Source organism: Gorilla gorilla, chromosome 1, assembly GCF_029281585.2.
Source record: "Gorilla gorilla gorilla isolate KB3781 chromosome 1, NHGRI_mGorGor1-v2.1_pri, whole genome shotgun sequence".
Taxonomy (NCBI): Eukaryota; Metazoa; Chordata; class Mammalia; order Primates; family Hominidae; genus Gorilla; species Gorilla gorilla.
In genome coordinates this window covers 206,815,666-206,829,628 of record NC_073224.2, presented here as the reverse complement: position 1 = coordinate 206,829,628, position 13,963 = coordinate 206,815,666, and the positions used below count along the sequence as shown (strand labels likewise).

At 48.3% G+C, this 13,963-nt stretch overlaps 2 protein-coding genes and 1 long non-coding RNA gene across 3 annotated transcripts in view; 2 read left to right on the top strand and 1 right to left on the bottom strand.

The window, feature by feature from the left end:
- Positions 1-13,963, top strand: part of ZNF362 (zinc finger protein 362) — a 175,895-nt gene that overhangs the window by 2,347 nt on the left and 159,585 nt on the right. The window lies entirely within an intron of this gene.
- AZIN2 (antizyme inhibitor 2) overlaps positions 1-13,963 on the top strand; it is an 80,949-nt gene that overhangs the window by 47,691 nt on the left and 19,295 nt on the right. The gene's annotated exons all lie outside the window — the stretch shown is intronic.
- LOC134757575 (uncharacterized) lies at positions 3,329-10,104 on the bottom strand. The gene is made up of 3 exons (XR_010131701.1): positions 9,789-10,104; positions 9,420-9,544; positions 3,329-5,019 (listed from the first exon to the last, which is right to left on the bottom strand). It is a non-coding gene; the product is annotated as an uncharacterized lncRNA (long non-coding RNA).

Genomic DNA, 13,963 nt, shown 5'->3' with positions numbered 1-13,963 from the left:
CTCTTCCTGTGTCTACAAGGAGCCTGTGATGATCCTAATTGCCTTTAAAGCATCAGATGTATTTATTTGGTAGCATCCTATTACAAAGTGGCTGCTCTCTGGGCATTTTTGTAATTTTAATGAAGTTGGTGAGGTTCTATAACTTGTCTCTCAGAGCAGGGGCAAGGCTTCTGGGAGAAGTCAGAATGGATGGCTTCAAGATCCACCTCCTACTAAATCCTACTTATGGAAAAATCAGTAGAAATGAACTTCTGAACATGTTACATTTGAGATCTTTTCAGATATCCAAGTGGAGATAATTGTGATTTGGTGTGGTAAGTGCTGTGTTAGTGGAAAGCACAGGGCACCAAGGGAGGTCTGATTAGGGATAGATAAAGCTGCCGGCCAGGATTAGGACAGGCGTGGCAAAAGCAGCAGGTCTTGGTGAATGAGTAGGAGTTGGCCAGGTAGAAAAGTCTGGGGAAGTTGAGGGGAGCATTCCAGACCAGGGCACTGGCGTGTACAAGGGAATGGTAGTTTGATGATTCAGAGCCCTTTCTGGGAACTGGTGTATAGGATGGAAGGTAAGAATGGAATGGAGATTGGGGGCATATTACGAAGAAATGATCTAAGAAGACACTTCTTATCAACTAAGACAGACCCTAAGATTAAGGAAACAAAAGTTAAAGTTACCTATGGGTTGGGGGTTCATCATATCCCTCCTAACTCTGATTTACAACCCAAGACCGCTACAACTCTGATTGGACAGAGGACCGGCCTTAAAAACATTCTCTTCTGATAAGCAACTGCAGACCTTAAGCCAGTTTCACCAGCTGATAAAGGTGGTACACAAACTGTCTTTGGGTCCTGTGGTTCATCTTTTGATATAAAGAGTCAAATTCTACCTCATTTTAATGCTAAAATTCTGCCCCAAAGTGAGCATGGGATGAGTGTTACATATATGTTTACGCATTGTGCATGCACTCAGCTCCCCTCATAAATATGTATAGTTTTCCCCCACAATCTGCTAAATATGTATGACTCTGTTGTGTAAATATGGACCTTGTGAGGCATAAAACCCAACCTGCTCCTTCCCTCCTTGAAGAGAAAACACATTTGGTCCACACTGGAGATTCTCTCTTCCTGGTTTGCAAACTAATATCACCGATAAAGCTCTCCTTTTCTACTATTTACCCATTCTGGTGATCCTTTGGACAATAAAGGGTGATGTTCCGAAGTATCAGCAAGTCATCAGAATTTCTGAGCAGGGGAGAGAGGAGGTCAGCTTTGCACAGTATTTATTTATTTATTTTGAGATGGAGTTTTGCTTTTGTTGGTCAGGCTGGAGTGCAGTGGGGTGATCTTGGCTCACTGCAGCCTCTGCCTCCCGGGTTCAAGCGATTCTCCTGCCTCAGCCTCCTGAGTAGTTGGGATTACAGGCATGAGCCACCATGCCTGGTTAATTTTGTATTTTTAGTAGAGATGGGGTTTCACCATGTTGGTCAGGCTAGTCTCAAACTCCTGGCCTCACGTGATCCACCTGCCTTGGCCTCCCAAAGTGCTGGGATTACAGATATGAACCACTGCACCTGGCCGTAGCTTTGCACTTTAGATGGTGCACTAGGAGGCAAGGAAGAGGATGTGGTAGGCAGTCTCTGAGTTGTCCTTAATGATTTCACATCCCAGTATTCACACCCTGGTGTGATTTCCTCCCCTTGAGTATGGATGGAATTTTTTGATTCCATTCTAATGAATAGAATATGTTAGAAGTGACGGGTTGTCATTTCTGAGATTCAATTACAAAAACTCCCTGTGGCTTCTGTTTTGGGCACCTTCTCTTGCTCTCTTGCTCACTTGCTCTTAGGGAACACAGCAGCCATCTTGTGAACTGCCCTGTGGGTAGGTCTATGTGTCAAAGAACAGATGACTAATCAACGGCTAGCAAGGACTTGAGGCCTTCTAACAGCTGTGAGTGAGCATGAAAGTAGATCCTCACCCAGGCAAGCCTTAGAATGACTGCAGCCTCAGCCAACACCTGATTGCAGCCATGTGAGAGGCCCTAAGCCAGAGGACCCAGTTAAGCCATACCCAGGTTCTTGACCCTCAGAAAGGGAGATAAGTAATATTCGTGGTTTTAAGTTTTACCTAATTTTAAGGTAACTTGTTATGCAGCAATAGATAACTAATACAGAGGGATTAGAAGCAAAGACAGAAGTAGAGAAATTAGGAGAGGGTGGTGGTTGTAGGCCATCTCTCTAATAATGAGAACCTGAATTGTGCAGTGGCTGTGCAGGTGAAGAGCAGAAGATGAATTTGAGATATGTCTGGAAAAAGAACAGAAGACATTTGGCAATGGAGTTGGATGTGGGAAGGAGGGATAAGGCAGAGGAGAGAGCAATGCCAGTGTTTGGTAATGTGAGGGATGGTATTTGCTAGAGCTGCCAGCATGCAGGTCACTGGGGATGAGTTTTAAAAGTGGCTCCTTGAGATTTCTGGCAACAACAAGATAGATCAACAAAGCAGACTCAAGGTTGGTCAAAGAAAACAGCCACTGTGAGCTGGGGAAGAAATATATAATGCAGAAAAATAGAATCAAGGAAGAGCTGGAGGGAATTCTCTTTCCTGAGTTTGATTTACTTGTCAAAGTGTATGGTATACCATTCTCCTCTTCATCTAGCCATTCTCTCCACAAATGTTTACTAAGTGCTTTCTCTGTGCTAGGCACTGGGGACAAACAAGTAAACACACAAGTCCCTGCCTTCATACTGTTCATAACTTGGTTGCAGAGAAACAGTAAGATTGAGGCTAGGACTTTTTAGCCACTCCTGCAGGGCTCTGAAGGTCTAAATCTGTGCTGTCTGTTATGTTAGCCACCGGCCTCCTGTGGCTATGAGACACTTGAAATGTGGCCAGTGCAAATTGAATGTGTTATAAGTGTAAAATACACCCTAGATTTCAAAGATGTAGTTCAAAAGAAAAGATTGTAAACGATTTCAATAATTTTTAAATATTGAATATTGATTTTAGTATTATCATTGGATAACATTTTGTATGTTTAAAAGAAATAAATAATTAAAATATACTAAATTAATTTCACACATTTCTTTTTAAATTAGTGAAATTAATTTAAATAATAGATTTTACTTATTTTGGCTATTAGAAAATTTAACAGCCAAAATATGGCTATTAGGAAATTTAAAATTATATATTAAATATACCTCACATTATATTTATGTTGGACCTCACTGACTAAATCTGTATTCCCTACCAACTTTATCTCTCTCAGTGACTGTAATTTTAGTTAATGAAAGGTTTTTTTTTTTTCATTGAAAGTAACAGAAACCTTGAGGGGAAATGAAAATTAAATGTTAGGGGAATTGATTGCAAGGGCCTTCTGAATCAAGGCATGGTTGATTGAGCAGTCTGGGCAAGGAGCAGGCTCGAGGGGCCTTCGCAGCAGAGCTTCACAGGCATTAATGTGACCGGGCTCCATTTTTGAATTTGACATCCCACATTCCAATTTCTGAGAAGACAGACTCTGATCAGCTCAGTTTAAATCAGGGTGTATCTACTCTGGATCCAGCTGCTATGGCTACGGGAAGAACGCACTGTGAGCTGCCTACTGCTTTTTTCCCACCCTTACCCTCCAGCCACTATGTTCCCTAAAAGGCAGCATGAGCTCTCCAGTCTCTAGGGGTCAGCAAACCTTTTCTGTCAAGGGCCAGATAGTCAATACTTCTTTTGCTTTGTAATTCTTAGTGTTTCTTTTGCAACTACTTCATTCTGCCCTGCAGAGCAAAAGCTGCCAGAGACAATACATGAGTGATTGGACATGGCTGTGTTTCTGTGAAACTTCATTTCCAAAACCAAGAGGTGGGCCATAGTTTGTCAACCCCTAAACTGTACTTTCTGCTCCCTCTGCCTGGACTATCCTTTCACTCCTTCCTTCCAGCAAGTGCCTAGTCATCCTTCTGGTCTCAGTTCAGATGCCACTTCTTGGAGGCTCCCCTTAACCTTCCTCTCCTGACTGGTTAGTTGCTCCTTCTCTATGCTCCCACAGACCCCTGTATCCCATACATGCACTTCTCATACTCTGTTGTCATTGTTCTTTTCTAACCACTGGCTTACTAATTCTGGGTCTCATTTGTTATAAACTCACCACCTGGCACTCCTGGCACATGGCACGCACTTGAGTGTCATTGGATGAGTGGAAGAAACCATGAACCTTGTGGCTGACACATAGTCAGACTAGATGTCCTGAGATCTTGGGTAGTGATGAGAATTCTGGGCTTTTAAAATTAGCGGCATGAGAGGCACCTCCTGTAACTCCAATACTTCAGAAAAGCATGGGGGAATGTTTTAAGATGGGAGAAGTGGAAAATTCTAAGGGCTGCAAGCCCTGGATAATGTGATAAGCCACACCTCAGCTGGGGTGAAACCAGGAGTGCACTCCTTGGAGGAGGCTTTGTGCTCCTTGGTAAGGTTCCCTGCGGAGGCCCCATCAGGCCCAGTGGGTCAGGAGAGAGACACTGTGGGGTCGAGGGCAGCCTTGGCCCATAGTCACTTACAGTTACAGTTACAGGGCAGCAGAATGGACCTTCCTTGACCCATGGGCTTGGTGAGTAACATCCAACAGATCCTGGACAAGGGCAACGGAGGCTGTGAGGCCAAAGACAGTGCTCATGGCCTCTGCGAGGCTTTATCCAGCTAAGCACATTGTCCCTCTCGCCTCAAGAGAGGAAGGAGAGTTTCTCCTTTTAATGTCACTCTTAAATGTCACACCTTTGGGCAATACAGATCTGATAGGGCCTTTCCTGGGTGTTTTGCACAATAAGACCAAGAGTAAAAGAGCAGTGGATCTTCCCTGTCATCGTGGACCTTGAATGGCTTACCTGGGCCCCTCATGGGGATGGTGGGCTGGGGCAGGTGACCTGGGACCGCCGGCGGCACGTTTTCCATTTATACAGCTGATGACCAGCAGAGTGGATGAGGAGAGCAGGGCCGGGATGGTGATCACTGCAGCTTGCAAGCCACCCAAGCCTGGCCAAAGGGATGGGGCATCAGGGCACTGCAGCTTGTAAGCCACCCACGTCTGGCCAAAGAGATGGGGTGTTAGGGCAAGGGCAGTGGACTGCTCCCCCAGGGCAGGCTGTGCTTCTGGCCCTCAGCAGCCTTGGCCCACACAACACTGGGCTCCCACGACATGGAGGAGGCATGGTGCAGAGAAAAAGCTGGCTGAGAGGCAAAGATTGAGTGACCTTGGGCAAGTGGCCAATTGTTCTTCCCCTAGTGTTTGGCACTTAGAAGGTGCTGGGTACTTGCTTGTGGACCCAAAGGGAGAGATGTGATCCTAATACCACCAGATGCTTTACATGCCTTATCTTACTCAACCTGGCGAGCTGCCTCTGCTGTTACCACTTACCAGCTGGTGAAGCTGTGATGCCAAGGCTGGCTTCTCTGAGGCTAAAACATTTATAAGGGGCAGAGGCAGGATTTGAACCCAGGTCCGCATGTTGCCAGGCCTTCATGCTATCCATGTGCTTCCCCACAAGCATGCCGTGAACACTTACCGTGGGCCAGGCATGTGGCCCAGCCCTGTAAGACACCACCTGGCACGTGGCAGTCCCTCAATAAATTTTAGCTGTCATTAGGCATTACTGCTATTTCGACTCATTTGGTCCTCACAGCAACCCAGCAAGGGTAGGTATTTTTGTTCCTATTTTCCAGATGGGAAATCCGAGGCTATCGTGGTGAAGTGTCTGGCCTAAGGTCCACAGCTGGTTAAGTGGCAGGGCCAAGAATTAAGTGCAGGTGGACTCTTTTCCCATGTTAGCTAAGGCGCTTAGGTAGCAGAGGAATCCAATAATACTGCCTCTGTTTATTTAGTTGAAGAATGGGAAGGAGTCCTTGGAAAAGGAGTAAATGGAGGGCCTTTAAAGGACTATCCTATGGAAAGGAGGGGGTCAGAAGACAGAGCTAGGACCACCAGAGACACAAGGGGACCCATGGAAAGAAAGACCTCCTAATCCGGTAGTAGGATGGGCTGCTGCACAGATAGTGAGCTCCCTGGCACCAGACATGTTTACCCAGGGAAGCTGTGGCATGGGAGACTGCAGGAATTTTCTCTTGGTGCTAGGAGTACATGCGGGTCTCTGGGTTCTTGGCCCACAGCAGCTGCCAGCTTGCTGCGCCTGCGCTCTCTGGGACTCTGAGAAATAGGGGAGCGAGGATGAGTTGTCAGCTCTGAAACAGTCCTGTGCTCCCAGGAGAAATCCCTGGCTCCTCATTTCTTCCGTCTTCTACTTCCTCTTCCATCCCACCCCCGGCCTCAGCCTCACCAGCCTTGCTGCTTTCCCGCTGGGTTCCCTCCCTGCCTCCAGCTGTGTTTCATTCCACATAAATATGACCACCCTCCTTCCCTGATTAAAACCATTCATGGATCTGGGCGCCGTGGCTCATGCCTATAATCGCAGCACTTTGGGAGCCGATGTGGGTGGATCACCTGAGTCAGGAGTTTAAGACCAGCCTGGCCAACATGGTGAAACCCCGTCTCTACTAAAAATACAAAAAAAATTTAGCCAGGCATGGTGGCATGTGCCTGTAATCCCAGCTACTTGGGAGGCTGAGACAGGAGAATCACTTGAACCTTGAAGCGAGGTTGCAGTGAGCTGAGATGGCGCCACTGCACTCCTGCCTGGGTGACAGAGCAAGACTCTCTCAAAAACAAACAAACAAACAAAAAAACAAACAAACAAAAACAACCCAGGTCCACATGCTGCCAGGCCTTCACGTTTTTCATGTGCTTCCCCACAAGCAAGCTCTGAACACTTACCATGAGCCAGACACGTGGCCCACCCCAGTAAGAGACCACCTGGCACGTGGCAGTCCCTCAATAAATTCTAGCTGTCGTTAGGCATTACTATTATTTCGACTCATTTCATTCTCACAGCAACCCAGCAAGGCTTCTCTATTGCCCTCAGGATGGCCCACAGCCCATTGCTTTGCCCTTGGTCTCACATTGGATCCTCAGCCACACAGCCTCATTGCCAGCCTCCTGTCCCTCAAACATGCTGTTCCTCCTTCCTGGACAACTTTGCCCAGCACTTAACTCAGCATGCAGGTCTCAGCTTCAGCAGAACCTCCTCCAGGAGGAACCCCTTCTCTTGAGTTCCTGAGAGCCTCTCTTGTTCTCCTGAGTCCTCAACCTATGTGCTATCTTTGCCTGGTCACCATCAGCTCTTTGATATAGACCTGGGATGCGGCTGTTGTTGCCTATCTCAGTGCCTAGCAAGCTGTAGGAATTGTTGGTTAAGTGATTGAATGAGGGAGTGAGGGAGTGAAGAGCACAGTGAGGGGTCCCCAGGCCCAGCCCTCCCTCCCCACCCTGCAGGTAATGTATTTCTTTCTTTGGGACTTGCCCAAAGCCAGTACTTGTCTGGACTGAGCTGGGGAAGGTGGACCCAAGCTTGTCTGAGCAAACATGGCCTTCTCTTCTTGACTGCCCCCATCCCTGTTCAGTTCTGGGCATGTGACTCCAGCCCAGGGGCCAGCCCTTCCTTCCTTCCTTCCTTCCTTCCTTCCTTCCTTCCTTCCTTCCTTCCTTCCCTCTCTCCCTCCCTCCATCCTCCCTTTCTCCCTTCCTTCCCTCCTTTATTTCTTTCTTTTCCTTTCTTTCTTTTTCTTTCTTTCTTTCTCTCTTCCTTTCCTTTCTTTCTTTTTCTTTCCTTCATTCCTTCCTTCCTTCCTTCCTTCCTTCCTTCCTTCCTTCCTTCCTTCCTTCTTTCTCTCTCTCTCTCTCTGTCTTTCTTCCTTTCTTTCTTGATAGTGTCTCGCTCCATCACCCAGGCTGGAGTGCAGTGGCACAGTTTTGGCTCACTGCAATCTCTGCCTCCCAGGCTCAAGCAATTCTCATGCCTCAGCCTACCGAGTAGCTGGGACTACAGGTGCACGCCACCACACCTAGCTAATTTTTTGTATTTTTAGTAGAGACAGGGTTTCGCCATGTTGGGCAGGCTGGTCTTGAACTCCTGGCCTCAAGTGATCCTCCTGCTTTAGCCTCCCAAAGTGCTGGGATTACAGGCCTGAGCCACTGCGCCTGGCCCCAGGGGCTGTTTCCGGTTCCCCAACAACTGTCTATGAAAATCAGCCAGGCTGGGCACGGTGGCTCACGCCCGTAATCCCAGCACTTTGGGAGGCCGAGGCAGGTGGATCAGAGGTCAGGAATCCGAGACCAGCCTGGCCAATATGGTGAAACCCTGTCTCTACTAAAAGTGCAAAAATTAGCTGGGCGTGGTGGTGCGTGCTTGTAGTCCCAGCTGCTTGGGAGGCTGAGACAGGATAATTGCTTGAACCCAGGAGGCAGAGGTTGCAGTGAGCCGAGGTCGCATCACTGCACTCCAGCCTGGGCGACAGAGCAAGACTCAGTCTCCAAAAAAAAAAAAAAAAAAAAAAAAAAGAAAAGAAAATCAGCCAGTGCTCGTTGGGAGTGGGGGAGTGATGGTTGGCCGGGAGACACAGAGCCTGGATTCACCCAGCTGTGCCATGAACTTGCTATGTGACCCTGAGGAAAACATCTCATCTGTTTGGCCTCAGTTTCGTTAACTGTAGCAAGGGAAGAATGATCCCTACACCCATCACAGGGTAGTATGGGGACTGGAGGCTAATAAGGAGCACAGGTTTGGGAGTCACACAGCCCTGGGTTCAAATCTGAGCTCTGCCACATAAGCAGAAAGTCATCTTAACTCTCTGGACCTTGTGTTCTTATCAGTAAAAAGAGGATAAAAATGGTATCTCCTCTTATGCTTGTTGTGAGGATTAAATGAGAGGACAGCCCATAACAATTATTATGTTAATGATATTTCAAACCAGACCTGGTCTATAATTGGATTCAACTAATCATGAGGCATACAGGGACTTTGAGAGAAAACAGAGCATTTGAAAACATGGATTCCAGTTGGGTTTTAGAGTTTCAGAGCTGGGAAGGTGGCTTAGAAACCACCTGGCTATATTTCCCCTTGTATAATTGGTAAGAAGACTGAGATCCCCAGAGGGGGGATCTTGCCCAACATCACACTTAACCACACTATTTGGCTAGTAAATTCCTTGGGCAGAGTATGGGCTTGGGCTGGGAAGCTGGGTATTTGCTTTGGGAACCAGAAAACTTTCGAGTGGCTCAGCACCCTCCTTGGCCCACCTCTGATACCTACCTGCCCCTGTCCCTTCCTCAGTCTCATCATTCTGAGGGAAAGCTGGCCACGGTACAAGGGCAAGTGGCACTGTCGCTTGCCCAACTTGAGTCCAGAGGGCTTCCCTTGCCTCACAGTCAGGACCACCCAGGCCCCCACCTCCATCCTCCCCACCTTGGGTCTTGGGTTGGCAGCAGAGCCGAGGAGCTGAGGGTCCAGGGAGGTGGCAGGGGACAGGGGCGGGCTTCTACTTACTGCACCGGTAGGTGGCGCCGGAGAAGTTGCAGGGGGACTGCATAACCATCAGTGGGGTGCTGGGATTTCAGCTCAGGGGAGGTGGAGGAGGCAAGTGCTCAGGGACTTCTCAGGGCATTTTATTCCTGAAAGGGAGCCAGTACGCAGAGGTTACACCCTGGAGCAAGAGCGTTCTGGGCATCTGCTGCGGCAGGTTCCCTACTCAGAATGGGGGTCAGGAAAAGTAGGCTTCTAAGGGGGCCCTGAGGTCACACAGCATACTAAACTGATGCTGTAGACTAACATGGAATAACAATCTTTTATTAAGTGGAAAAAAACAGGTTATGGAACAATAGGCAAAGTGGTTTGATTTATGTAGAATATACTCACGTAGAAAAAAGGCTGGTCTAGGTGCAGTGGTTCATGCCTGTAATCCCAACACTTTAAGAAGCCGAGTGGAGAGGTTGCTTGAGACCAGGAGTTCAAGATGAGCCTAGGCAACATAGCGAGACCCTGTCTCTGCAAAATTTCTTTTTAAATTAGCACGCCCAATAATAGTCCTAGCTAGTTGGGAGGTTGAGGCACTGTGATCGTGCCACTGCACTCCAGTCTGGGTGACAGAGCGAGATCCTGTCTCAACAACAACAACAAAAAAAAAAAAAAAAAAAAAAGGAAAGGAAAGAAAGACTGTAAACCTTATCATCAAAATGCTAGCAGCAGTTATCTCTGGACAGTGGCTGATGGATGATTTTTTTCCTTTGTGTCTTGTGTATTTTCCAAATTTTCTATAATGAGCATGTTACAAGAAAATAAAACGACCCAGGAAAGCAACACATTTTAAATGAGAAAATCTTTTGACCAATAATTTCATTTGTAGGAGCCTGAGGAGCCCGAGGTCCAGGGAGGTGGCAGGGGAAAGGGTTGGGCTTCTACTTACACCACAGAACACATAGAAAGATGGACAGTATGTGAAAGATGATCATATTTTTGTAAAAGAAAATGACATTTGTTTACGTGTAAGCAAAAATGCCTGCAAGACTCGCACTGACTGTTAATAGCTGCTGACTTCTGGGACTGGGGAAGAAGGAGAATGAGAATTTCTACTCTGTTTATTTTCATTTTTTAAAATGAGCACAAGTTATGTTATAATTTGTTAAAAAAGCAAACAAATAACTTTCCTAGTCTCTGCCTCTTTTCCCTGGCTCTCCCTGCACAAAATCTAGGTGTCGGGGGAATGCTCAGTGAGGGTCGCTCTGGGGGCTCAGCATCATCAGGGAGGGGTTATCTCTGGTCTGTAAGTTCCCTCCCATCTTGGAGATGGGGTAGTTTCACAATTACAGCTTGACGTTAGCTACTTTTCAGCCAGAAAACATTTTCTGACATTCTCTGTGCACCCAGCATGCAAAACCACAGGACAGGATCCCCATCTTGAGATGCTCATGCCTAGTGGCAGTGGGAGACCCAGAGTCCTTCTTGGAAAGCCCAGGGTCAGTGAATCTCCTGGACCTGGATGACTGACACAGCCTGCCTTGAGTGGGACATGAAGGATGAGTAAGATTTCAACAGTAAGGAAAAGGAGGGCATTAGGCAGGGGGAAGAGTACTCCAAAAGCAGATTCATTAAGGCCAAAAATATGCTTATCATTCTCCACGTGGGATCATAAAGGTCCACAAGTCTGACTCTAACATTATATGCATAGGTTGTTTTCCTCCTGCAGAGGAAGCCCCTGCAAACAGAAAGGCTGTGGTGCGTGGCCATTAGCCTGTATTGGGCTGCTGGTGGGGAGGGCTGAGTGCTGAGGATGGGGGCAAGAGTGGGACAGATAAGCTGGAAAGACAGGAGCCACCAGCAGCTGCTGTAGTGCTGCCATATGGTGTCATGAGAAGTCCCCTATCTCTTTCTATCCTCCCCATAATCTTTCCTCTGCTGCTTGTCAGGGTTTCTAAGATCCCACCATCAGCTAATCTTCCGGGAGTGGTTCCTATTATAAATGTGCATAGGTTGTAGACAGGGAGACATCTTAAACAGTAAGCCAGTTAACCTGAGGAACACCGGAGGGTAAATTTTGATGGAGGAATGAAAGAAGTGGGGAAGGACTTTCCAGGAGTGTGGCAGAGGGGGGTCCCTAAGAGGAAAGGGGGGTGAGAGGGGTACCAATGGACAAACTCCAGGAAGCTGCCTCAGGCTAGAACCTTTGCCTGTCCCTCTTGTTCAGCCGATGAGGAACAGGGATGCTTACGGTGGCGATGAAGGAGCTGTCCAGGGTCATTGGTGAGTCAGAGACGGAGCTGGGGTTTACCCAGGTCTCGACCCACAGCCCCACCCTGGTGAGAGGCACAAACCTCCAGCCTGTCTGCTTTTTTTGGTGACCTTTCAGGTCCCATATCTGCTTCTCCCTTCTCCCAGTGGCAAGACCAGTGCTGCTGGGCCCCGGGACCTCGCTTCTGATTGGCAGATCTGGCAGCTTGGTCAGGGAGGGCCTTTGACCTGGGGTATGTGGTAAGCAGAGGAAGCAGGCACAGGGGCTCAGCCTGCAGGGAGTGAGGGGGCAAGAGCCTCTTTTCTGGGGAAAAAGACTTCAAAACATTCAAACCACCTGATATCCCAGGGCTTTCTCTAGTGCCATGAAATCAGGGAACCCCCTTGGGCCATCAGTCCCAATGCTTTCACTTACCTGGGACTCCCTGCAGCTCCAGCAGCTGCCTGGGCTGGGCTTTGTCCTTGCTGTGGCTGGTGCTAGCTCTGAACTCTGCTGCCAGCAAAGGAGGACCAGGTGTGGGCAGGTATGAAGTCGCTCTGCCCTGGAGGTCCAGGCCAGCTCTCTCTTCTCCTTGGAGAGGACAACAGAGGAAGGCACCCAGCTCCTGGTGCCTGGGGTTGTTGGAACCCTCCTCTCTCCCCTTCTCCTTCTGCTTAGGCTCCAGGTTCCCAGGGGGTAGGAGGAGACACCAGAATCCACAAGAGGGAGACTGAAGTTTGCATGAAAAGAGCCGATGGCTGGGAGTCAGGAGACTTGGATCTGGCCCTGACTGTGCCCTGCAGGCTGCTGTCTTTGCATCTATGTCTCAGTTTTCTTCTATGTAAATGGCAGGGCTGAGATCAGGGGTCTCTCATCAGCCATGTTGGGGCCCGTGATGCTGACTGGCATGCACACCCCAGGGAGGACTTCCTGATTTGATCGCCCTTTTGCCCCCTCCTTCTCCTCTCGGAGGAGCTGCAGCCCCCAACTCTGATAGGCACTCTTGTACCCCCGCAGACCTTCTTAGATGTGGGACCCTTCTCCTCTGAGCACCTCCCTCCTAAGCTCTGGCCCTGTCCCTTCCAGCCTGGCCTGTGTTCCTTTTCTTTGCCTGGGCTGGGGCCCTCTCAGTTGGTCAATCTCCCTCCCCTATGTGCTGACTGGGAACCAGGACACTTGAGTACTCATCTCAGCTCCACCATACGCTGTGTGATGTGGAGCTAGAAACTAACCCTCTCTGGGCTTCAGGTTAGACTGGAGGATCACTCAGACCCTTCCAGCATTCAGATTCGATCACATCTAGTCTCACAGTTTTGGGAAGCTCACCAGGACCTGAAGCTTTGTGCCTCTGATGCCAGCTTCCTGAAAGCCCTTCCCCAGCCCTTATCATGACATCAGGGTAGGAAGTCCCTGGGTCTCTGGTCCACAGTGTCAACCCTTCCCCCTCTTCATCTAATTTCAAGGGAGGAGGGAGCATTTTGTAATAGAAATATGATAGAACTGTTGAAATTTTTAAAGCAGATAGAAAACTGTTCTGATAGGTTGATAGGTGCAGCAAACCACCATAGCACACATTTACCTATGTAACAAACCTGCACGTCCTGCACATGTATCCTGGAACTTAAAAAAAAACAGAAAACTGTACTGTTTTGTATTTAGGGTTAAAAATACATTCTTTTCATCAAGATAGAAAATAAAACAAAGAAAAATGAACACATTTCAGAATAAAAGTACTTCCCCCTCCCCTCTCCTACTTTTTTTTGGAGGCTGTGCCTCCCTTTTGTGGTTCAGGATTATAGGAAGATTGTGTAGAATCCTTGGGGTCCCAGAGTAAGGGGAAATAACGGTGTCCTGATGGGCAGTGATAATTCAGCACCTTTGTTAGTACTCCACCTTCCTCTCCCACCTCCCACCTCCCTCCTAGCCCTCTGTATTTAAGCCTGTGATACCGGGCCTTTGCAACTGACCTTGTGGTGATGTGCTTTGGGGCGGTGAACAGAGCTGGGATCCAGGCAGGAGGGGAGGAGACAGAGTGCTGCCCAGGTGTGAGCAGTCAGCCTCTCGAGATGGCCTCCCTGGCAGGAGGGAAGGCCCCATCCCCAGAGCCCTCGAGCCGAGTTCTGTGCTGCCAAGAGAACTTATCTCTGTTGTTTTCTGTCCCTGCTGCCACCCCAGAGAGAAGGAGCCAGAGCTAATGGCCTTATTAGGTGCTGAGCAGGGCAAGCCGTGGGACCTAACATTAGACTTACAGAATCCTGGACCATCAGAGCTCAGGCCCTGGCAATTAATCAACTAGAATAGATACCTAACCCTTCCCCAATAGAGA